We start from the raw sequence: 25,607 nt of genomic DNA on the forward strand, positions 1-25,607 counted from the left end.
GCTGTATGGAAATGGGACTCCAGCGATGACGAACACAGAGCTGAGCTGCGGAGGGGAGCTGTCATCACCACGGCGACACTCCGACACACGCAGCTTCTCATTGCCTTGGCGACTGAGATGAGATACATTAGGACAGGAGAAAGACTACACTAAATCAAATCAAAGTTTATTTGTCACATGCGCCGAATACAGCAGGTGTAGACCTTACAATGAAATGCTTACTTACAAGCCTTTAACCAACAGTGCAGTTTTTAAGTTAAAAAAAAGGTATTAGGTAAACAATAGAGAAGTAAGGAAAAAATGTAAAATAAAAAAAATAAGTAAAGAATGCACAGTCCAGGTAGCCATTTGATTAGCTTTTCAGGAGTCTTATGGCTTGGGGGGTAAAAGCTATTGAGAAGCCTTTTGTTCCTAGATTTGGCGCTCCAGTACTGCCTGCCATGCGGTAGCAGAGAGAACAGTCTATGACTGGTGCGGCTGGAGTCTTTGACAATTTTTAGGGCCTTCCTCTGACACCTGGTATAGAGGTCCTGGATGACAGGCAGCTTAGCCCCAGTGATGTACTGGGCTTATGCACTACCCTCTGTAGTGCCTTGCAGTCCGAGGCTGAGCAGTTGCTGTACCTGGCAGTGATGCAACCAGTCAGGATGCTCTCGATGTTGCAGCTGTAGAACCTTTTGAGAATCTGAGGACCCATTCCAAATCTTTTTAGTTCCTGAGGGGGAAGAGGCTTTGTCGTGCCCTCTTCACGACTGTCTTGGTGTGTTTGGATGGTTCTAGTTTGTTGGTGATGTGGACACCAAGGAACTTGAAGCTCTCAACCTGCTCCACTACAGCCCCATTGATGAGAATGGGGGCGTGCTCGGTCCTCCTTTTCCTGTAGTCCACAATCATCTCCTTTGTCTTGATTACGTTGAGGGACAGGTTGTTATTCTGGCACCACCTGGCCAGGTCTCTGACCTCCTCCCTATAGGCTGTCTCGTTGTTGTCAGTGATCAGGCCTACAACTGTTGTGTCATCTGCAAACTTAATGATGGTGTTGGAGTCGTGCCTGGCCATGCAATCGTGGGTGAAAAGAGAGTACAGGAGGGGACTGAGCATGCACCCCTGAGGGGCTCCAGTGTTGAGGATCAGCGTGGCAAATGTGTTGTCTAGGATCCAGTTGTAGAGGGAGGTGTTTAGTCCCAGGATCCTTAGCTTAGTGATGAGCTTTGAGGGCACTATGGTGTTGAACACTGAGCTGTAGTCAATGAATAGCATTCCTACGTAGGTGTTCCTTTTGTCCAGGTGGGAAAGGGCAGTGTGGAGTGCAATAGAGATTGCATCATCTGTGAATCTGTTTGAGCGGTCTAGGGTTTCTGGGATAATGGTATTAATGTGAGCCATGAACAGCCTTTCAAAGCACTTCATTGCTACGGATGTGAGTGCTAAGGGGGGTGTCACTGGGAAGTGGTGGGCTCAAACTGAGATCCTGCCTATAGGCTGATTAGAAAATGCTGGTTTTCCCTTAAAGGAGGGGACACTACCCACATATCAGTAGGCAGGGAAGTTTTCCTTGGGTCTGAAACTGACTCCTTGGTATGGTGTTAGATTTTCAGTACTTTTGGGAAGTTGACGTCTATGTAAATTAAAAGTGCCGAACAAACAGAACTGGACTGAATTATGACAACTTCAAATCGCATATTGAATTGCAGACATCCTGTAATTACATCCACTCTGAGAAGCCTGGTTCGTGTCCCAAATGGTACCCTATTCCCTATAATAGCGCACTACTTTTGTGCCCATAGGGCTCTGGTCAAAAGTAGTGCACTATATAGGAAATAGGATGCCATTTGGGATGCAACCCTGGTCACATAACAGGGATTCTTCCAGAAAGCAGAATTCCAGGTGAAGGAACGTGATTGGATCTAGGGTGACCCTCGAGTCTTGGAAAGGACATCCAATTCCTCCCTAATATAAGGAAACCTTTTAAATATTGTGAATATTTCATGCTTCCTTTGTGTGAAAGAAGTGTGGTTTGCTGCCAGACATCCATAGCCTCTAGTGCTGATAGCCAGTTTGGTGTCAAACATCGTAAATTTAAGGGCCAAGCGGAGTGGAACAGGGCGCTGCTCGACAAAGCTTGTTCAGAGGATAAATCACGCCCCTCATAAAATAAGAAATAGGTTCTTTATGTCTGTCTGGTGTTCAGACGTTCACCTCAATCTATCAATGTCTCCAAACTGGCTGATTGTGTCCAAAATGGCATCCTATTACTTATATCAGGGATGGGCAACTTTGATGGGGTTGGGGGCAACAAAAAGACTGAACTCATCATGAGGGGCTGCAGTGGCTCATTTTAAAGTTAATTTAGTGCAATTCTACACATTTTGCCATGGGGTGGAGAGAAATATGTGCAGTTTTACAGCTAGTTTCCATCAATTTGACACATTTTGCCATAGGGTGGAGGAAAATGTTTGCAGTTTTTAAAATGATAACTGATGATCAATGGGCCCCACCCTGGTTGGTAATTTGACCATGCTTACTACAAGTTTAGCTGGCCGCTAGACTAACTTACCAATCAAATGTATTTTTACTGACATGGGCTAATTAAGTAACTCCTGATGCACAACCAAATTTCGAAATTGCACTTTGAGTACACCTCTATTATTCTAACTCTTAGCTGTAAGTTGAGACCCAGACTGAGTTCCCAATAATAATAAAAAACAACATGTTTTATTTATTTATTTTTTATTGGTCCCATCCCTGCCCTATATAGTGCACTACTTTTTACCAGGGCGGAAAGTAGTGCACTACATATGGAATAGGGTGCCATGTGGGACACAGCCGCTGACAATCCTTAGAAACCTCTCGTGTCCCTTCTTATCACTTTGTCCGGTTACAAAACATCTGAGGAGTCATAGTGAGGAATCCATAATCTCTACCTTATACTGCATAGCAACCAATAACACCAATAACATGAGCCAAAATACCAAGATAAAGTATTTTTCAAAGGACCAGTTTCGTCAAAGTAAATAATGGCACAATTGACTATAAATTGATTGTTTTGAGAATAATTGACCTGCCATAATCAAAATAATCAATTTTGACCTATTAAGGCCAGGTACGACATCCTTATGGAGTCATATTTTAATGGGATGGGTTAAACGAGGAAGACACATTTCGGTTGAATGTATTCTGTTGTGCAACTGACTAGGTATTCCATTTTCCTTTCACTTTTATTAGCTGAAAGGTTTCCTTGCACTTTTCACTCCAGTCTTCCATGGTTCAGGTGGAGGTCTCCATGGTTCAGGTGGAGGTCTCCGCTGCACTGGCTCAAACCACAGACGACGCATCCCACCTGGCCTCACGTCCTACCCAACCCCCTGGCATCCCCACGGCTACCTGGGGCTCTCACCACAGCACTGACTGAACCAGACTCAGACTCCAACAATGACTGGCTCTCTAAACCTCTACCTGTCAAGACCAGCCAGCTGTGAAGTGCGCTAAACTATTCTATTATATTCTAAGTCTAAATAATAACCATGTCCGTAAGTAATTGTCATCTCAAAACCTTTGCAATGCATTGAGAGTAATAGTTCTTAGCATAACTCAATACATGAATCGGCACATAAAACTCTGGTCTACAAAAGTCTAAATACTTTTTTTTTTATACTGTAGATCACTTTTCTTTTGGAGCAACACGTTAACAAGTTATTACGCAAACCATAGGCCATTAAATGAAGCAGTTTTAAATCAGAGGTGGTGTTGTGGTAAGAGTAGTTGTTATTCAGACCGACTGTCCTTTCCTGCTCCAGAGGAGTGTTAGCTGCAAGTCAAATGGCATCCTATTCCATATATAGTTTTGAACAGAGCACTACGGGCCCTGGTCAAAAGTAGTTCACTATAGCACGGAATAGGGTGCCATTTGGAGTGCAGATCAGCTGAATGGTCTCTCTGTAAAATGTCTGGAGAGGAAATGGAATTCCATCCTAATACTCGGAAACTTTGAAATAACGACCATAATTCAAGCTTCGTCAAGCACCAGATATTACGCAACAAGCAGGCACACTGTGGAGGTTTTCTTTTCTCAAGGTTCTTTGGAGCACAAGGAATGATTACTACACACCATAAATGTGTGTGCTCATATTCAAACCCACATATTCATATACTCACGCTGAGGCTGAGTGGTTTACCTGCTGTTCTTGTCGTTTGCATCAAGAATCTTCTGGAATGTTAATATGACACTGTTTCTCTTGGAACAATTCCAGCTGGAAATCTAAAATTAATATTTTTTGGGAAGTGGGTCGGTTGGTATGTAGAGTATAGCGGGACAGGTTCAATACTGACCGTGAGGGCTAAGTGCTAAGAAAAAATTGCCGTTGACTGATCAGATCAAATGATGACATAAAGAGCCGTTGTGTTGAACACTGTGCGATGTTTAACAGTGAGAATGGCAGAATGGTGAACTCACTAAATGACTGAGAGTTTGACTGTGTGATATTAGGTTGCTTCTTGTGTAAATATTTTCCGTCTTGATTTGAATGATTTGTGTGTACATAAGGGTTTCGGTGTAGTAGATGGAGAGAGGTGGGGGTCATACGTTGGGTTATGGGGGGTTTTGCAGGGTCCCAGTTGTGATGCTGAAACCCCTGAAGAAGCAGTTCCGCTAAAAAACCCAAAGAGTGAGTCCTGACCCTCACCCAATCAGAGCACAACTCATCCTTCTCCCTCCCCCAATGTGGACACAGATCCAACAAGGTTCATAGAGCCAGGAACAGACAGGACTACAAGGACTCTGGGACCTGGTTTATGAGGTCCGGACCGCCAGAGTGGAGGCATATGAAAACCAACACCAGGCCCTCCCAGCTCTGACCCACACATACAGACAGAAACCAGAGCCATATTTGGATCCATGCAGTAGACATACACTAACTGTACAAAACAATAAGAACACCTTCCAAAGTTTTGAGTTGCACACCCCTTTGCCCTCAGAACAGCCTCAATTTGTCAGGACATGGTGTCTACAAGGTGTCGAACGCGTTCCACAGGGATGCAGACCCATGTTGACTCCAATGCTTCCCACAGACATGTCATGTTTGCTGGATGTCCTTTGTGTGGTGGACCATTCTTGATACACATGGGAACCTGTTGAGGATGAAAAACCCAGCAGCGTTGCAGTTCTCGACACACTCAAACCGGTGTGCCTGGCACCTACTACCATACCTACAACTATCCCCCGTTAAAGACTCCAACCACCCAAGCCATAGACTATTCTCTCTGCTTCCGCACGGCAAGCGGTACCGGTGCATCAAGTCTGGCACCGACAGGCTCTTGAACAGCTTCAATCCCTAAGCAATAAGACTGATAAATAGCTAACAAAATAGCTACACGGACTATGTGAGTTATCGTTATTGACCTTTTATTGTCTGTAGACCTTACTGTCTCTATGCACACTGACAGGGCACCACACACTCACACAAATTCACTCCATCATCTGCTCAGTCACACATAATATGAACATACATTGATACTGACTCTACAAACATGCACATCCACTCAAATACAAGCTGCTGCTACTCTGTTTACCTTATATATGTTGCCTAGTACATATCTACCTCCATCACTCCAGTATCCCTTCACATGTAACTATGGTATTGGAGCTGACTCTGTATATACTATGCTTACTTACTTATTTACTTACTTATTGTGTTCTTCATATTTCTTCTTATTACTCACGTGCGTTTTTTTTCTAGCATTACGTTGATTATTGATTATTGTATTGTTGGGTTTTAAGTTCGCACGAAAGGCATTTCACTGTACTTGTGCATGTGACATTAAAACCTGAAATTTCAAAGGCACTTAAATATCTTGTCTTGCCATTCACCCTCCGAACGGTACACATACACAGTCCATGTCTCAATCGTCTCAAGGCTTAAAAATCCTTCTTTAACCTGTCTCCTCCCCTTCGTCTACATGGATTGAAGTGGATTTAACAAGTGATGTCAACAAGGGATCATAGCTTTCACCTGGATTCACCTGGTCAGTCTACGTCACGGAAAGAGCAGGTGTTCCTAATTTTTGGTTTGGCTCATCAGAGTTGTGTTGTACTAGCACAGTTTACTCCTCACATAGACCACCTAAATTATAGGGCCCAGAGGGCCTAGGGCTCAGAGTTTTCCCTGGTCACGCTCATTAAACCCACCTAACCCAGGCGCTGTAAGGTATCTTTCTGGGCAGAGATCCAGCTGGTTGACTGAGCTACAGTATGTGATCTGTCAGATGTTTATTTTTCACTCTGTCATACTAGATATGAACTACAGCCAGTCAGTCAGCAGTACAAAAAAATAAAGAAATGCATGAAATGAAATGTATGCATTCACTACTGTAAGTCGCTCTGGATAAGAACGTCTGCTAAATGACTAAAATGTAAAATGTAAATGTAAATTACCACATGGGGTGGTTGGGGTTTCCCAGCCAGCCCTCAGAAAGGTTACCAAAACCCCACCACTCTTTATTTTACTCCCCTCACTACAGCTATGGCGTTTGTGTCACTGTCTCTCGCTCTTCTAAATCAGGATGCTTTAATAAACAATGTAGTGACGTGTGTGTTTCTGAGGAGCGTCTTACGCATGTCTCACCGCCGAAATGACAGACATCCCGGAAGCAGGAAGACGGTAACACTTGTAGATCCCCCTCCATGTCATATCCCTGACTCACACACACGCACACTGCTCAGATAGAAGTTTGTTGAGGTGTGGCATGTTGATGGAGTTATTTTTAATGACGTGCATTAGTTAAAGGGGAGGATTCCAACTTAGGAAATCTGTACTCGTATCAACAGTCTGCATCCACAGGTATGCTTTATTTAAAACTGTCTCACAGGTATGTTTGTGAACCCAAATATTCCAGTTAAGCCATGGTCATGTTCTCACATTGTGCAAAACACACCTGTGTTTCTTTCTTTCTTTGAAGCTCTCTCTTTCTCTCCCTTTCTCTCTTTCTCTCTCTCTCTCTCTCTCCGTATCTGTTTATCTGTGCGTAGTTTATCCTTCCTTGCAGTTTTATCTCGCTGTCCATGCAAAAGCGAGGAGAGACACAGATCTATTCTAAACCCTGCTCTCTTATCACTCCTGTCTCATTGCATTGTCATGCTGTTGTGTCTACAGTAGATTATAATGGGTCAGTGTCCAGTGTTTGCCTTCTGTTTTTTTCAGCGGTGGTGGCAGAGGTAGCAGGGCATGATGAACGACTGAGAAGGTCACTTTTTGAATAAGTGACCTCTTATTCTGTCAACTCCAAAAATGCATGAAAAGTGTTATTATGTTATCTTTCTTTGATATTTTGATCTCAGTGACATCACCACTCTATTGTATATTAATCCCCAAAATGATTTAGCGTTACTACCGTATTTTAGCTAACAATTATCGCATACATCTAGTACTAGGGTTGGCTACACTTCCAGGATTACAAGCTATCTAGCTAGTTACTTTGGAGTTTTCTCGGACGATCTGATGAGAATCTGGGGAAGACATGTAACTTGTTGTAACTTGTCACGCTGATCTGAAAAGTGCGTCCCGGGAGAATGTTTTGTTTAAAATAATAATAATAATTATTATTTTTAGAATTTCTGGGGACTTGGCGGCAACGATTTAGCGGTGTCAGTGCGCCACTGCTAAATGATTCTAGGGGAAACACTGGTGTTATTTATAATGTGTCAGTAGTGTGTTATAATTAAGCAATAAGGCCCGAGGGGGTGTGGTATATGGCCAACATACCACGGCTAAGGGCTGTTCTAAGCACGACGCAACGCGGAGTGCCTGGATACAGCCCTTAGCCGTTGTATATTGGCTATATATCACAAACCCTCGAGATGATTTATTGCTATTATAAACTGGTTACCAACCTAATTAGAGTGGTAAACATACATGTTTTGGCATACCAGCGGTATACGGTCTAATATACCACGGCTGTCAGCCAATCAGCATTCAGGGTTCGAACCACCCAGTTTATAATAAACTTTTGTGTTACTAATTGGTCACTGCACTGTGGTGACCTCTTTCAAATAGGTTGGTTCATTATTTCTGTAGAATGATTCTAATTATTCTAAGTCTTGCATTAAGTATACACATAGGGAGGTCAATGGCACTGGTTTTCAAGCTACCTTAGAAATGACCTGATATTCACCTAAGCCAAAGACTACCTAGTGAAGTGGCTGTGTGTCCTATAATGTGTGGGTGTGTTGTGTTGGAGGGAATGTGTGTACGTGACTTGGATGAACTGTAACTTTCCCTTCCATATTACTCATGGTGGGAAAACGTTAGTATCTGGCTCTGCTGTGGGCCCAATTCAGACCTATCAATCAAATGACAACAGAGAAGAATAACCTCCTGTTTGTATCTGTGTTAACCCCGAGGACGGCATCAGATCAGTGAAATCACAAAACAGGTTTCAACCCCCAACAATCTGAGGAATACACTTCTGGCTTCTTCCTAGAACTTGGAACTCTTCTTGCTATTTGATATTGTTTAATATTATAATAATCCATTTTCATGTACGTGCTTTTCACAACACCCAAAGTCACTTTACATGCAGAAGAAAATCAGCAGGATAAAAAGCAATACAACCACTAAACATGATGACAGACTAGCCAAGGAAGTGAACTAGACAGAGGATAAGCTAAGAACAGATAATCTGGGTAAGCCTGCGTGAAGAGGTGTGTCTTTAGTGTGGATGTGAATATGTGTATGGATTGTGAGGTTCTAACATGGACAGGCAGGGTTGGGGGAACTGCACTTTTATCATCTCACCAGTCACTGTGTCGTTGATCAAATCCAGTGACACAAAAGGTGATGCTCTTAGACACAGATATAGATAGATATGCTGTTAATCACTTTAGCTTTTGTGGCCGGCGTCAAACCCCTCCTTTTGAAAGGGCATGAGAAATAGAGACTAATTATGTTTCCATGAAAGAATGTCATCCACAATTAAACACTAATTATACTGTATGTTACTGTGTCTTTTTCTTATTTTCTCTCTCTTCCTCTCTCTCTGTGCCTGCCTCTCTCTTTCTCACACTCTCTGTGCCTGCCTCTGTCTCTCTCACACTCTCTGTGCCTGCCTCTCTCTCTCTCTCTTTCTCACACTCTGTGCCTGCCTCTCTCTCTCTCTCTCTCACTCTCACTCTCACTCTCTGTGCCTGCCTCTCTCACTCACACACTCACACACTCACACACACACACACACACACGGCCTTATAAAGAGGCTGAACAAGGGGCTGAATAGAAGGTATAAGGGCTTCACCTGTTGTACCTCACATGTTTACTACCAACCTCACCTTCACCCGTTGGTAGGTGTGTAGGGAGGTTGAGGAGGGTTGCTTCTATGCAACTCAACCACAAATATAATCCAGCCTGGAAGGGAATTCCTCCATGCTCAACTAACCACAGTCTCCCTGTCTACCTGACTGTTGCAGCATATCACTCCGACAGACATAGAGACACCAGCAGAGAGGGGCGAGCAAGACAGACAGAAGTGGAGGTAAAAAAAATGAGACAGAGACAAAAAGATACGGAATGGAGGAGAAGTGAGAAATAATCAGATAGCGATAAAAATAGCTAATAGAAAGAGGGGGAGAAATAAAAAGACACACAGAGAGAAAGACCTACAGGTATAGAAGACAAATTAGATGAAGAAAAATACACAGAGGGAAGGGACGAATTTCAATGTATCACTGAGCCCACCCCTCCTCCTCACCTCTCTGCCTGAGGGCACTGAGACAAACCACAGAGAGGAGCTGTCAATCACAACACAATTTTTGCCCCACAGTGACACGTGAACTTGGAGATATGTCAGCCGCACTGTGATGCGTCAACATAGACACTGGCGCTGTCAGACTCACAAACGCACACCTCTCTCTCTCTGTATTGTGCACGTAAGGTTACCCACACTGTAACGTTCAGGGAGTGAGTGTTTTAATAAAATAAAACGGAACATAATACAAAACAAGAAACACTAACAGCACACAGACATGAAACTGAAACAGAAACAATGACGCCTGGGGGAAGGAACCGAAGGGAGTGACATATATAGGGAAGGTAATCCCGGGGATCAGGAGCAAACCGGTCACCACTGCTGATGCGCGGGAACCTGACAGACCGGCTGAGGCAGGGAAGTATGGCGATCTGGCTGAGGCATGAGAGACTGACAAACCGGTGGAAGCAGGGGAGCCTGGCGAGCCGGTGAAGGCATGAAAGCCCGACGAGCCGGCTGAGGCAGGGAAGCCTGTAGCGGCTCCCGGACCCGACATCATTCCCACCGAATAAAAAAAAAAGAATAAAAACGCTCCCTGATGTTTCCGTTAGGTGAGGCGTAATTCTGTAACGATGTGCGCTGAAAGTCGGGAAGCAAGTTCAGGGAGCGAGTGTTTTAATAAAATAAACGGAACGTAATACAAAACAGGAAACACTAACAGCACACAGACATGAAACAGAAACAATAACGCCTGGGGAAGGATCCAAAGGGAGTGACTTATATAGGAAGGTAATCAGGGAAGTGATGGAGTCCAGGTGAGTCTGATGACGCGCAGGTGCGCGTAATGATGGTGACAGATGTGCGCCATAACGAGCAGCCTGGTGATCTAGAGGCCGGAGAGGGAGCACACACACTCTTGGGTTGCTGACAAAGCTGTGGGCAGATGCACACTATCACAAGCAAACTGAAGAGTGAAAAGATACAGACAAATACCTGAGAATCTGTGCCTTTTTCTTTCCACTTATCAGAGATTAGTCTAATCAGATTTATCATGAACAATAACATCCAACATAAATAAAGTGTGTTTGTGTGCGTGCGAGTGCGAGGTGTGTGTGTGTGTGTGTGTGTGTGTGTGTGTGTGTGTGTGTGTGTGTGTGTGTGTGTGTGTGTGTGCGCGCGTGTGTGTGTGCGTGCATGTGTTTTTGATGTTGGGGAAGCGTGAAATGCTGATGACCTAACCTGGCCTGTCTCACTTTAGCATTGTTCTTAAGAGGAGGCAAATGGCTAAGACACCTCCGTTTACAACGAACAGTACAGCTGTGCTGTCAGCTGTCTGATGGGGTGTGTGAGTTTGTTTCACTCCTTCTAGGGGTCTTTTGTGATTCAAATGACCACCAACTGGTTGATCACCATGATCTTCAACTTGAAGACAAATTGAGGAGACACAGTTTGTCCGCCAATGTGGCTCAGGAGCTCATTCACTTGGGAACTACTGGGACTTTTCGTGCTTATAAAGCTTATTTGAAAGTGTTACAGACAGAGACATGCAGGGAGAGAGAACAGTATGGGCTGTTGTTTATCGTGCTCATAGTCTGATTCCCTTTAATACATTACCTTGTCAACTTAGGTTGTCATTCTTCTAACACCTATTACCTGACGTTAAAAGTACTCTGATTTACATGTAATATCAGCGTTTTCTTTCTATCTATCTGATTACCGGTGATTGTGTGTGAGACCATACAGTTATCAGTCATAACACGGCCAGTAGACATCTGTAGGTCCAGCTCTCCCTCTCTGTCGTTGTGCTGCTTTTCAATGTATATCCCATCAATAGGTGCTGAAAGAGAACTCAAACTTAGGCATGCGACACTGTATGGTTTAGGTGTATGAGCGTATACTGTGAGTTAGATTTGCTCTCACTTTAATTGGTCAGTTTGCTGCAGGTCTTTCTGTGTTGAGTGAAGAGCCGTCTCAGAGTCTGTCACATTAACTGTGTTGAGGGAGGGAGGGAGGCAGAGACAGAAAGAGACAGAGTAACATGTATCAAAGTAGTGGATAATCTCTGTTTCCAGGTGCGAGGTGTATTGTTTAAGAACAGAGTAAGGTTTGGGGGGGGGGGGGGGGGGGGGTCCCTCTGTCAGCAATCTGACACAGGGGTAAAGTCCAGGGGGACCGGGGCTTCCCCTGATGGGGTGTAGGGTTATCCAAGGGTGTTTGGGACAGGATTAGGGTAGTGTTTTAACTCCAGGACCCTCTGATCTGTGAGATGGCCCTAGAGGTTTAGGACTAAGACCCAGCTGAGTGATGCTGCAGGATTATAGAGGAATCTCTGCAGACTGATGGATGGGATGGACCTCCACACACACCTGAGGATGGGGCAATCTGTCTTATAGGCTGGGGAGAGAAAGTAGAAACCTGAGAGAACCACTGTCCTCCCTCTTATAGACTCGAGATATAAATAGGAGCAGGACGTTTTGTCAGATATACATGCATGGTTGTAAAACAGACTGGTTGAACTGGGTAGAGAAAGTATTTGGACACAGGATCACTGGGGGTGAGGAGAAAGAGTCTATCTCTCTCTCTCTCTCTCTCTCTCTCTCTCTCTCTCTCTCTCCACTGAGTCACTCCAGGTGAAGACAGGCAGGATATGAGAGTTCCTTTTTAAAGAAAGAAGAGAGAATGAGGAGCATTTAACCTCTGATCCCTGACCCCTAAGACAGGAAGTATGTGTGTCACTGCTCCTACGGCTTAGCATTGTTCCCCTGCTCAACTGGAAGTACCTGTTATTGTCTGGATCTCTGTGCGTGTGTGAGCATGTTTCAAAAGCCAGGATACAATTAATCAGTCGAACAAGAGTATTATTGAAAAAGTGTCTCTTTAGATGAATACCTTCATATATAGGATGGTTCTTTGCATAATAGCAAAGTCACTAGCACAGCTAATTTATGTGTAACTTATCTACTGTCTGTATGTCTGTAATGCATGTACTGTATGTGAGTGTATGTCCCCAGGCTGTGTGCTAATGTGTGTGTAATTCGTCATTAGCCCTGTCAGTGTGTGTGTGTCTGACATGAGCTCATTTATCTCCCTATAGCCCCTCGGGAGATGGGAGGGAGGGAAGGAGAGGTGGGAGGACAGACTGGGCTGAGAGTGATAGGGGGGAGCACGCACAAAGGGAGGGAGCAGGCTGGGGGGAGGGCAGAGGGCTTGTGCAGGTGTGCTCCGGTCTGGTCTGGTGAGTGTTATCGAGGGTGACTGATACATGCAGATTTGTTGTGGATAGGAGAGGGGGTGAGGGTGGGGGTGGGGGGTGGGGGGGGGGAAGAGAGGGATAACTTGTGCAGGTGTGCTGTGTTTAAGAGGTGGTGTGTGCGTGGGGAGGGGTGGGGGGGGGGTGGAGCTTAGTCAGAATCAGTTTTTTTGGCAGAATAGGTACTAGCTTGGGCATTGATTTTCACTCATTGACGGATTTGTGTGAAATTGAAGATGGTGTGGTAACTGTGGTTAGTAGGGGAGTGTACTGTAGCCCTTGATATGTGCTGATAGAGCAATGTAAAACCGGAAAGTGGTGTGGTTTTGTCGAGGTTATAAGTCACTGTGTGGAACAGGAGAGTGTCTTCGTTTTTTTGTTTGGCTGTGGTGTACAGGTCTTGTTGAGGCTCAGTCGAACTGCCTAAACCATAAACTGTAGCCTCATTCAGGTGATAGAGCTATTGTTTTCTCTGGGCTGTGGTAGTTGCAGTACAAGTCCCAGCTAGTCCCAGGGGTTGGTTAAAGGGATACTTCTGGATTTTGGCATCGAGGTCCTTTATCTACTTCTCCAGAGTCAGATGAACTCGTGGATACGATTTTTATGTCTCTACTCGCAGTTTGAAGGAAGTTGCTAACTAGCGCTAGCGCAAATGCTAACTAGCGTTGGCGCAATGACTGGAAGTCTATAGGTACCTGCTAGCATGCTAGTAAATACCCATAGACTTCCAGTCATTGCCCTAACACTAGTAAGCATTGGCTCACAAAACTACCTCTAACTTCCTTCATACTGGACACAGAGACAAAAAGAAAAGGTATCCACGAGATCATCTGACTCTAGGGAGATAGATAAAGGGCCTCATTGCGAAAATCCCAAAGTACCCCTTTAAGGTTGAACTCAGACAACCACTCGTTAGTGTAGAGTACATTGTGTAGGCGTTCACCTGGGGTTTATTTTCGTACTCAACTCGTGTAATGGTTAAGGTTTGATATTAATGGTTGTCAGGGAGATGGTTTTTAAGTGGCGTGCATTGTTTATTTATGTTGGATGTTTCTGTTCATGAGAAATCTGATTAGACTAATCTCTGATAAGTGGAAAGAAAAAGGCACAGTTTCTCAGGTGAGGAGATTCTCAGGTATTTGTCTGTATCTTATCACTCTTCAATTTGTTTGTGATAGTGTGCATCTGCCCACAGCTTTGTCAGCAACCCAAGAGTGTATGTGTGGGCAACCTTACGTGCACAATACAGAGAGACAGGTGTGTGTGTGTGTGCGTTTGTGAGTCTGACAGCGCCAGTGTCTATGTTGATGCATCACAGTGCGGCTGACATATCTCCAAGTTCATGTGTCACTGTGGGGCATAAAGTGTGTTATGATCGACAGCCAGGTTAGGTCAACAGCATTTCAGACTTCCCCAACATCAAAAACGCGCACACGCACACGCACACGCGCGCACACACACACACACACACACACACACACACACACACACACACACACACACACACACACACACACACACACACACACACACACACACACACACACACACACACACAGTTGACTCACCACTTCAGTAGGACGGTAGTACTTGGGCTCCACATTCAAATCAAATCAAATCTTATTTGTCACATTCACATGGTTAGCAGATGTTAATGCGAGTGTAGCGAAATGCTGTGCTTCTAGTTCCGACCGTGCTGTAATATCTAACAAGTCATCTAACCTAACAATTTCACAACAACTACTTTATACACACAAGTGTAAAGGAATGAATAACAATATGTACATAAAAATATATGAATGTGCACCACCCCTGTTGACTGGCAACGACCAACCTCGTTCTCATCCTTCCCCTCCCACCTGGAGAGAGAGAGAGAGAGAGAGAGAAAGAGAGAGAGAGAGAGAGAGAGAGAGAGACAGATATGGTGGGAGGAATGGAGAGAAAGAAAGAGAGACATATTTGTGACCTGTTGCCACAAGAAAAGGGCAACCAGTAAAGCACAAGCAACATTGTAAATACAACCCATATTTATTTATTTTCCCTGTAGTACTTCAGCTATCTGCACATTCTTACTGTACATTTCCATAATATAACATTTGAAATGTATGTGAGTGTAATGTTTACTGTTCTTTTCTGATTGCTTATTTCACTTTTGTTTATTAAACATAAGTTTCCCATTCCAATACAGCCCGTTGAATTGAATTGACAGACATATAGGGAGAGAGAGAGAGAGAGAGAGATGTTATCAGTTAGTTGAGTGACAAGGGCAACTCCCATAAACTACATCTGTCCTGGTGTCCACCTCTTTTTTCCCCTCTATCTCTTTTTATCGCTCCCTCTTCCCTTCCGGTGGGTCGTTTGTTGCTGTAAGGTCTGTAGCAGACAAAACATGTCACACACCTCTCTGTCTGACTGATCTGCCTCTACCACAACATGATGTGAACATTCACAGGTGTGTACATCTGACTGGGTACTTCTCTGACTCACAGATGCGGGTATGTGTCGTGTGTGTTTTTCTGTTTGTGCTTGCATGTGCGTGTCTGCGTGCATGCATGTGTGTGTATACTTGCACAATGGTTTTGCCCATTGGACTTCTCCACTAACTCCCTGACACTATGGACGTTCCCTGTCGCTATGGCCAGCCAAGTCCTCTGGCTCTTCCTCCTGAAGCATCAGCCCCGAGGGGGGGGGTTAAAACACTGATAGACACAGACAGACAGTCACTTCATTGGTCACACAGATTGGAGTAGAACCAACATGTTCCTGTTCCTGACAGACAGGAAGTGAACCTGTGACCTCAGAAGGGGGGGACCACACCACCCAAACCACTGTCCTGACGTCACCGCAAAGGCTCATGGGACACGTACCGTGGGAAAGGAGGAGAGAGAGCTCCCAGAGGCTTTTTATGCTGGCACACACACTGTCATAGTATTTTATCTTTCAAACGCACACAAATTCACAGTGTTCTCACTTTTCATAAACACATGCACATGCCTGAATAGTGTTTTTTTTCTTATTGTCACAAACACACACATCCATATCGTGTTCACTTTCAAATGCACAGAATAGAGAGACCTACTTTCTGAGATTATGTTGCTCTACAGTGACAAAAACTGCAAAATCAACCATCACTAATCTTGACTTGTTTTAGTGTTCAAACTCTATATTCCAAGCCTGGCCCATACAGAGCAGAGAATAGCACGATTATTAGCCTATATCCCCTTGAAAGCAGTGAAAGCTGATCATCCTGGGTCTGAGATGCACTATATTAAAAAGCCAGAGTGCATGTCACAAATGGCACTCTATTCCCCATATAGTGCACTTCTTTTGACCAAAGCCTTATGGGCCCTTGTCAAAAGTAATGCTCTATAAAAGGAATAGGGTGCCATCTGGGATGCAGTCAGAGAGAGGAGAGTGTCTACAGATAATTCCATAATATTTATGGTGAACGTGAGCCAAAAGGTCAGAAAAGTTTACCCCTAACACCTCGTCTCTGATTACACCACCTCACCAGGGAGGAACACACACGTACACACACGCAATGCATGCATAACCCACACACATACACACCCACACCCACACCTCCTTAAGAGCAGCAAGATTCCTTTAATTCCTGATGCTTAGAGCTGAATTCCAGATGCGAGACTATGTGTGCGTGTTTGTGTGTGAGTGTATGTGTGTGTGTCAGAGGTCTTCACAGATCCACTTGTACCCGAATCCCCGAGACCCGATCCAGTACCCAAGTGGGTCCGGATCCAGAATTCTAAATGTCACGGGTTTGGGTCGGATCTGACATGATTCTCACGGGTCTCGGGTATGTGTAATTTTAACTGATTTATCCAGAAGGGCCCGTATAGATCCAAATGTGAAAGCTGCAGTCGAGAGGGAGAGATACATTTGATAATTGATGCTACTGCTCTTGCTTTTCACGAGAGTGGAGCCTGGCACGTGTAACTTGTTGTTGGCCAATCATAAGTGATAAAAGCGGCAATAGGCTACAATTATAGAGCCTCCGTGTGTGGAAAAGTTAGGAGTTATCTAATCAACGGAGGATGGAATTAAAAGTACCGAATTAAAAGTTAAAGGAGATGGATAGAGCGAACATGTCGGCTGCTACTTAATATTCTGAATGGAGTTGTTGTTATTTGTAACTGTAGGATGAGAAAGTACATGCACTGCAGTCTTAATTAGCCTAGCTAGCTAATGTTATCTAGCTTAATAAGTTTCCTGTTTCCTGTTTCCGGTCACAACTTGCAGACTTGTTTACGCTGCTGTGCGTTTTGTTGCCGATCTTACTTTGCTACCTGACGGTTTTTTACTTTTTCATTACCGTATATTTTTACTTTTTCCCTCACTCAACTTATTTCATTCAACTTTTTCACCCCGGAGGTTTTATCTGGACATGGTTCGTCAGGACTTCAAACAGCCAAAGCTAAGTAACATTAACATGATGCCTTCTAATTGCAGTCGTTGTACTTATAATATACAGGAGAACGATCGCCTTACGGCAAGGATAGCTGTGCTGCAAGCCCAGCTTCAGACGCGATCGTTAGGCAAGGGTAATTTCAGTGTAGGAAAGGATGAAACAGCGTCTGTGCCACCAGTAAGTACAGATAGTAACGTTAGTATAAACCCCCTCGCACGGTCCCCGCAGCCGGACATCTTTCTCATGGCTTCTGGAGGGAAACGTTGTAGGAATGCTCAACCGGTGTCGCTTATTCAGCCGACAGAAACTTTCAACCGGTTCTCCCCATTAAGCGAGTCGGAGTCGGAGGCCGAGACTTCTCTGGTCTCTACTCCTCCCGTTGTGGGGTCTGAGACGCCGACGGCTCCCACCATTAGCTCTGACAAATTGAAAACCCTAGTCATTGGCGACTCCATTACCCGCAGTATTAGACTTAAAACTAATCATCCAGCGATCATACACTGTTTACCAGGGGGCAGGGCTACCGACGTTAAGGCTAATCTAAAGACGGTGCTGGCTAAAGCTAAAACTGGCGAGTGTAGAGAGTATAGAGATATTGTTATCCACGTCGGCACCAACGATGTTAGGATGAAACAGTCAGAGGTCACCAAGCGCAACATAGCTTCAGCGTGTAAATCAGCTAGAAAGATGTGTCGGCATCGATTAATTGTCTCTGGCCCCCTCCCAGTTAGGGGGAGTGACGAGCTCTACAGCAGAGTCTCACAACTCAATCGCTGGTTGAAAACTGTTTTCTGCCCCTCCCAAAAGATAGAATTTGTAGATAATTGGCCCTCTTTCTGGGACTCACCCACAAACAGGACCAAGCCTGGCCTGTTGAGGAGTGACAGACTCCATCCTAGCTGGAGGGGTGCTCTCATCTTATCCACAATGAAATAGGGTGCAGGCCAGGCAGCAGGCTGTTAGCCAGCCTGCCAGCTTAGTGGAGTCTGCCACTAGCACAGTCAGTGTAGTTAGCTCAGCTATCCCCATTGAGACCGTGTCTGTGCCTCGATCTAGGTTGGGCAAAATTAAAAATGGCGGTGTTCGCTTTAGCAATCTCACTAGTATAAAGACCTCCTCCATTCCTGCCATTATTGAAAGAGATTGTGATACCTGACATCTCAAAATTGGGTTACTTAATGTTAGATCCCTCACTTCCAAGGCAGTTATAGTCAATGAACTAATCACTGATAATAATCTTGATGTGATTGGCCTGACTGAAACATGGCTTAAGCCTGATGAATTTACTGTGTTAAATGAGGCCTCACCCCCTGGTTACACTAGTGACCATACCCCCCGTGCATCCGGCAAAGGCGGAGGTGTTGCTAACATTTACGATAGCAAATTTCAATTTACAAAAAAAAAAACAATGACGTTTTCGTCTTTTGAGCTTCTAGTCATGAAATCTATGCAGCCTACTCACTCACTTTTTATAGCTACTGTTTACAGGCCTCCTGGGCCATATGCAGTGTTCCTCACTGAGTTCCCTGAATTCCTATCGGATCTTGTAGTCATAGCAGATAATATTCAAATTTTTGGTGACTTTAACATTCACATGGAAAAGTCCACAGACCCACTCCAAAAGGCTTTCGGAGCCATCATCGACTCAGTGGGTTTTGTCCAACATGTCTCTGGACCTACTCACTGCCACAGTCATACTCTGGACCTAGTTTTGTCCCATGGAATAAATGTTGTGGATCTTAATGTTTTTCCTCATAATCCTGGACTATCGGACCACCATTTTATTACGTTTGCAATTGCAACAAATAATCTGCTCAGACCCCAACCAAGGAGCATTAAAAGTCGTGCTATAAATTCTCGGACAACCCAAAGATTCCTTGATGCCTTTCCAGACTGCCTCTGCCTACCCAAGGACGTCAGAGGACAAAAATCAGTTAACCACCTAACCGAGGAACTCAATTTAATCTTGCGCAATACCCTAGATGCAGTTGCACCCCTAAAAACTAAAAACATCTGTCATAAGAAACTAGCTCCCTGGTATACAGAAAATACACGAGCTCTGAAGCAAGCTTCCAGAAAATTGGAACGGAAATGGCGCCACACCAAACTGGAAGTCTTCCGACTTGCTTGGAAAGACAGTACCGTGCAGTATCGAAGAGCCCTCACTGCTGCTCGATCATCCTATTTTTCCAACTTAATTGAGGAAAATAAGAACAATCCGAATTTTCTTTTTGATACTGTCGCAAAGCTAACTAAAAAGCAGCCTTCGCAAATGGAGGATGGCTTTCACTTCAGCAGTAATAAATTTATGAACTTCTTTGAGGAAAAGATCATGATCATTAGAAAGCAAATTACAGACTCCTCTTTAAATCTGGGTATTCCTCCAAAGCTCCATTGTCCTGAGTCTACACAACTCTGCCAGGACCTAGGATCAAGGGAGATACTAAAGTGTTTTAGTACTATATCTCTTGACACAATGATGAAAATAATCATGGCCTCCAAACCCTCAAGCTGCATACTGGACCCTATTCCAACTAAACTACTGAAAGAGCTGCTTCCTGTGCTTCGCCCTCCTATGTTGAACATAATAAACGGCTCTCTATCCACCGGATGTGTACCAAGCTCACTAAAAGTGGCAGTAATAAAGCCTCTCTTGAAAAAGCCGAATCTTGATCCAGAAATTATAAAAAACTATCAGCCTATATCGAATCTTCCATTCCTCTCAAAAACTGTAGAAAAAGCTGTTGCACAGCAACTCACTGCCTTCCTGAAGACAAACAATGTATACGAAATGCTTCAGTCTGGTTTTAGACCCCATCATCGCACTGAGACTGCACTTGTGAAGGTGGTAAATGACCTTTTAATGACGTCAGACCGAGGCTCTGCATCTGTCCTCGTGCTCCTAGATCTTAGTGCCGCTTTTGATACCATCGATCACCACATTCTTTTGGAGAGATTGGAAACCCAAATTGGTCTACATGGACAAGTTCTGGCCTGGTTTAGATCTTATCTGTCGGAAAGATATCAGTTTGTCTCTGTGAATGGTTTGTCCTCTGACAAATCAATTGTAAATTTCGGTGTTCCTCAAGGTTCCGTTTTAGGACCACTATTGTTTTCACTATATATTTTACCTCTTGGGAATGTCATTCGAAAACATAATGTTAAATTTCACTGCTATGCGGACGACACACAGCTGTACATTTCAATGAAACATGGTGAAGCCCCAAAATTGCCCTCGCTAGAAGCCTGTGTTTCAGACATAAAGAAGTGGATGGCTGCAAACTTTCTACTTTTAAACTCGGACAAAACAGAGATGCTTGTTCTAGGTCCCAAGAAACAAAGAGATCTTCTGTTGAATCTGACAATTAATCTGGATGGTTGTACAGTCGTCTCAAATAAAACTGTGAAAGACCTCGGCGTTACTCTGGACCCTGATCTCTCTTTTGAAGAACATATCAAGACTGTTTCAAGGACAGCTTTTTTCCATCTACGTAACATTGCAAAAATCAGAAGTTTTCTGTCCAAAAATTACGCAGAAAAATTAATCCATGCTTTTGTTACTTCTAGGCTGGACTACTGCAATGCTCTACTTTCCGGCTACCCGGATAAAGCACTAAATAAACTTAAGTTAGTGCTAAATACGGCTGCTAGAATCCTGACTAGAACCCAAAAATTTGATCATATTACTCCAGTGCTAGCCTCCCTACACTGGCTTCCTGTTAAGGCAAGGGCTGATTTCAAGGTTTTACTGCTAACCTACAAAGCATTACATGGGCTTGCTCCTACCTATCTTTCCGATTTGGTCCTGCCGTACATACCTACACGTACGATACGGTCACAAGACGCAGGCCTCCTAATTGTCCCTAGAATTTCTAAGCAAACGGCTGGAGGTAGGGCTTTCTCCTATAGAGCTCCATTTTTATGGAATGGTCTGCCTACCAATGTGAGAGACGCAGACTCAGTCTCAACCTTTAAGTCTTTACTGAAGACTTATCTCTTCAGTAGGTCCTATGATTAAGTATAGTCTGACCCAGGAGTGTGAAGGTGAACGGAAAGGCTGGAGCAACGAACCGCCCTTGCTGTCTCTGCCTTGCCGGTTCCCCTCTTTCCACTGGGATTCTCTGCCTCTAACCCTTTTACAGGGGCTGAGTCACTGGCTTACTGGTGTTCTTCCATGCCGTCCATGGGAGGGGTGCGTCACTTGAGTGGGTTGAGTCACTGACGTGGTCTTCCTGTCTGGGTTGGCGCCCCCCCTTGGGTTGTGCCATGGCGGAGATCGTTGTGGGCTATACTCGGCCTTGTCTTAGGACAGTAAGTTGGTGGTTGGAGACATCCCTCTAGTGGTGTGGGGCTGTGCTTTGGTAAAGTGGGTGGGGTTATATCCTGCCTGTTTGGCCCTGTCCGGGGGTATCATCGGACGGGGCCACAGTGTCTTCTGATCCCTCCTGTCTCAGCCTCCAGTATTTATGCTGCAGTAGTTTATGTGTCGGGGGGCTAGGGTCAGTCTGTTACATCTGGAGTATTTCTCTTGTCTTATCCGGTGTCCTGTGTGAATTTAAATATGCTCTCTCTAATTCTCTCTTTCTGTCTTTCTCTCGGAGGACCTGAGCCCTAGGACCATGCCTCAGGACTACCTGGCATGATGACTCCTTGCTGTCCCCAGTCCACCTGGCCTGCTGCTGCTCCAGTTTCAACTGTTCTGCCTGCGGCTATGGAACCCTGACCTGTTCACCGGACGTGCTTGTTGCACCCTCGACAACTACTATAATTATTATTATTTGACCATGCTGGTCATTTATGAACATTTTAACATTTTAACATCTTGACCATGTTCTGTTATAATATCCACCCTGCACAGCCAGAAGAGGACTGGCCACCCCTCATAGCCTGGTTCCTCTCTAGGTTTCTTCCTAGGTTTTTGGCCTTTCTAGGGAGTTTTTCCTAGGGAGTTTTTCCTAGCCACCGTGCTTCTTTCACATGCTTTGCTTGCTGTTTGGGGTTTTAGGCTGGGTTTCTGTACAGCACTTTGAGATATCAGCTGATGTACGAAGGGCTATATAAAAATACATTTGATTTGATTTGATTAATAAGCTACTCCTGGATTGATGCAGTGAAGGCAGGTACTACGTCATCATATTTGATGATAAGTATCATCGCTATGGCAGCTATTGGTCCATTATAGCGCAAGTCGGGGGGGACCACACCACCCAAACCACTGTCCTGCTCCCCTTGTCACTCGCTCACAGTACAACCCCTCCCGTGCCTGCTAGAGCGGTACCTCTCTCGCTCTTCTCGCGCTTTATCAGCTCTGGTTAATAAAGTAACTTAAAAAAGGACATTTCTGCCGCTACCCTCACTCAGATCAGGTCTGGATCCGATCAGGTCTATACGGAACGGGTTTAGTTGTCGTCGAGTCTGTTCGGAATGGGTCTCCATATTTAAAAAAAAACTAAATTATTCGTATCGGCTCGGGTCCCACTTTTTGGACCTGTGAAGACCTCTAGTTAGTGTGTGTGTGTGTGTGTGTGTGTGTGTGTGTGTGTGTGTGTGTGTGTGTGTGTGTGTGTGTGTGTGTGTGTGTGTGTGTGTGTGTGTGTGTGTGATTCCTACTAAAGTGACATTAACTCTCAGTGCTTCTCTCTGTTTCTCCTCTCATCATAGCTCTCTAAAAAGCACATCAACACACTGGGCTATAATTGGAGGAGTGAGTATGTGTGTGTGTGAGAGAGAGAGAGAGAGAGAGAGAGAGACAGAGGGAGAGAGAGAGAGAGAGAGAGAGAGAGAGAGTGAAAGTGTGTGTGTGTGTGTGTGTGTGTGTGTGTGTGTGTGTGTGTGTGTGTGTGTGTGTGTGTGTGTGTGTGTGTGTGTAATAAGCCCATCAGCACGTTTAATGTGGTGCAGTTGGACACAGCAGCAGTTGGCCGTCTCGCTCCACACATTTGATCTCTTCTCCCTCTGCTCTCATATTCACACCCTGTATAAATCACTCACAGAATGAGATAGCATACACACACACACACACACATACCTGGAGAGTAGACCACCTCTGTCTCTTATTAGATGCTCAGTCACAATAAACCATTGCTGTTTACCAGAAGTATTCTCTTCCTCTGACTCTCTAGCTCTCTTTCTTTCTCTCTTTGGGTGTGTCATAGAAGCCTGAGTGAAATGTGTGTGTGTGTGTGTGTGTGTGTGTGTGTGTGTGTGTGTGTGTGTGTGTGTGTGTGTGTGTGTGTGTGTGTGTGTGTGTGTGTGTGTGTGTGTGTGTGTGTGTGCACTTGTTTTCCCACATTATCAGGAACCCAATGCCCTAACATTACGCGTTGATGTCCTGAAAAGGTAGGAAAACAAAAACTTTTTGAAAAACTTTTTTCAGGTCTTGAATTTGTTCAAACGCTATGTTAAGCTTAAGGGTTAGGTTTAGGGTTTTGCTGTTAGGGTTAGGTTTAGGTTTAGTGTTAGGTTAGGGTTAGGAGTTAGGGAAAATAGGATTTTGAATGTTGAAAAAATTTGACACTTCAAAAAGTGTGTGTGTGTGTGTGTGTGTGTGTGTGTGTGTGTGTGTGTGTGTGTGTGTGTGTGTGTGTGTGTGTGTGTGTGTGTGTGTGTGTGTGTGTGTGTGTGTGTGTGTGTGTGTGTGTGTATGCATGTGCTACTGGAAGAAAAGGGTCAATATCAGGGGATATCTTTATCTATTTATCATTTTAGACATGCTCCAGATACAGATGTCCTTAATTTCATACATGGAGCTAGGATACTCTCTGTAATGGAACAGTTTCTGCATGCATCCAATCTGGACCTCAGACATCTCCCTGCTACTGTATGAGTCCATGGAGATACCTGGGGTGAGATCCCTCCAAGACACGCCCCTGATGCGTGTGCAGACGCTTACACATTTGTAGAATATTTTAACACCGGAAAGGGTATGCGTCAACATGCTGACATTTCTAAGCCTTTATACTTAGGCATAAACAAATCCACGTACTTTCAGAAATATATTATATCTGTAGTCATTTCCTGATCATTTATGGATCTTTCTTTTTTTTTATCATAATTTCAATAGATATCCTTACATATGTAATATTCATCCACATGTGACTCGTTTCAGGAAACTAGGCGTATGTCACGCGTCACTACTTCACTGGGTGTTCGTAAGGTCTAAGAAAACACAGATATGAGATGTATACAGTCAGTATTTGTCAACATGAAGAGAGATAATAGGATGCCACATATCTCAGGATATTGGATGAGCCCAGATCCGGACACAGGAAATGTCAATGTGTGATATTCGGAGTAATCTCAAATGTATTATGTCTAAAAGACATATCTTGATTCAGAATGTGTCAGGATATGTTGCAAATCCACAAAACTCAAAATATACACTAGAAATTGTCTAAATTCTGTATAATATCAAAAACGTGGCACGTAAAGCTAACCCCTGATATGGACCCTTTTTGCCCAGGTGTGTGTAGGGAGGTGGAAGGTAGTGTTAACATTGCCCCTACTCAGTGGTGATGATGGAATGTTCATTACCCATAATTCCCCTGGGGTTTGGAAGGGTCATTGTCTGGGGCCCATTAGGGGTTACCTGGCTCCTGGGCTGATGGCTCCCATGAGCCTGACCCCTGACCTCACCCCATGATCCTTATTGGCCTTCCCAGACTACCACACTAGAGACCAGCCAATCAGAGAAGATCTGTGTATGATTGACAGACTGGTTAACCAATCAGAGTTGGGCATCTCCGAGTATGTCCGTGTGTAATTCCTCTGTTCTTCCAATAACTGAGAGTGTGTGTGTTACAGAAAAGGGCTGCAGGCTGCTGAGCGAAAAGGAAAACTAACTTCTGGAGGACTAACTGTATCATTCTTTCACTCCCTCCTCTCTCTTCCTCTGTATCCGCTGCTAAAGCCACTTTCTATCACTCAAAATGTAAAGCTTCTGCCTCTAACTCTAGGAAACACTTTTCTACCTCTCCTCCCTTCTTAATCCACCTCCCTTCTTAATCCTCCACCTCTTCCCCTTATCTCCTCCCTCTGCGGACGACTTTGTCAACCACTTGTCAACCACAGCCGACTGAGTCCACTGGTCCCAGTCACACAGAACTACCCTATGCCTTGACGGCATCCCTAGCTGCGTTCTCAGAACATGGAGCATTCAATCTCTCCCTAACCTTGTCTGCTGTCCCCACTTGCTTCAAT

At 44.4% G+C, this 25,607-nt stretch overlaps 1 pseudogene; it reads right to left on the reverse strand.

The window, feature by feature from the left end:
• Nucleotides 1-14,326: 14,326 nt before the first annotated feature.
• Nucleotides 14,327-25,607, reverse strand: part of LOC106584084 (GDP-mannose 4,6 dehydratase-like) — a 186,549-nt pseudogene continuing 175,268 nt past the window's right edge.

Source organism: Salmo salar, chromosome 23, assembly GCF_965601325.2.
Source record: "Salmo salar chromosome 23, fSalSal1, whole genome shotgun sequence".
NCBI lineage: Eukaryota > Metazoa > Chordata > Actinopteri > Salmoniformes > Salmonidae > Salmo > Salmo salar.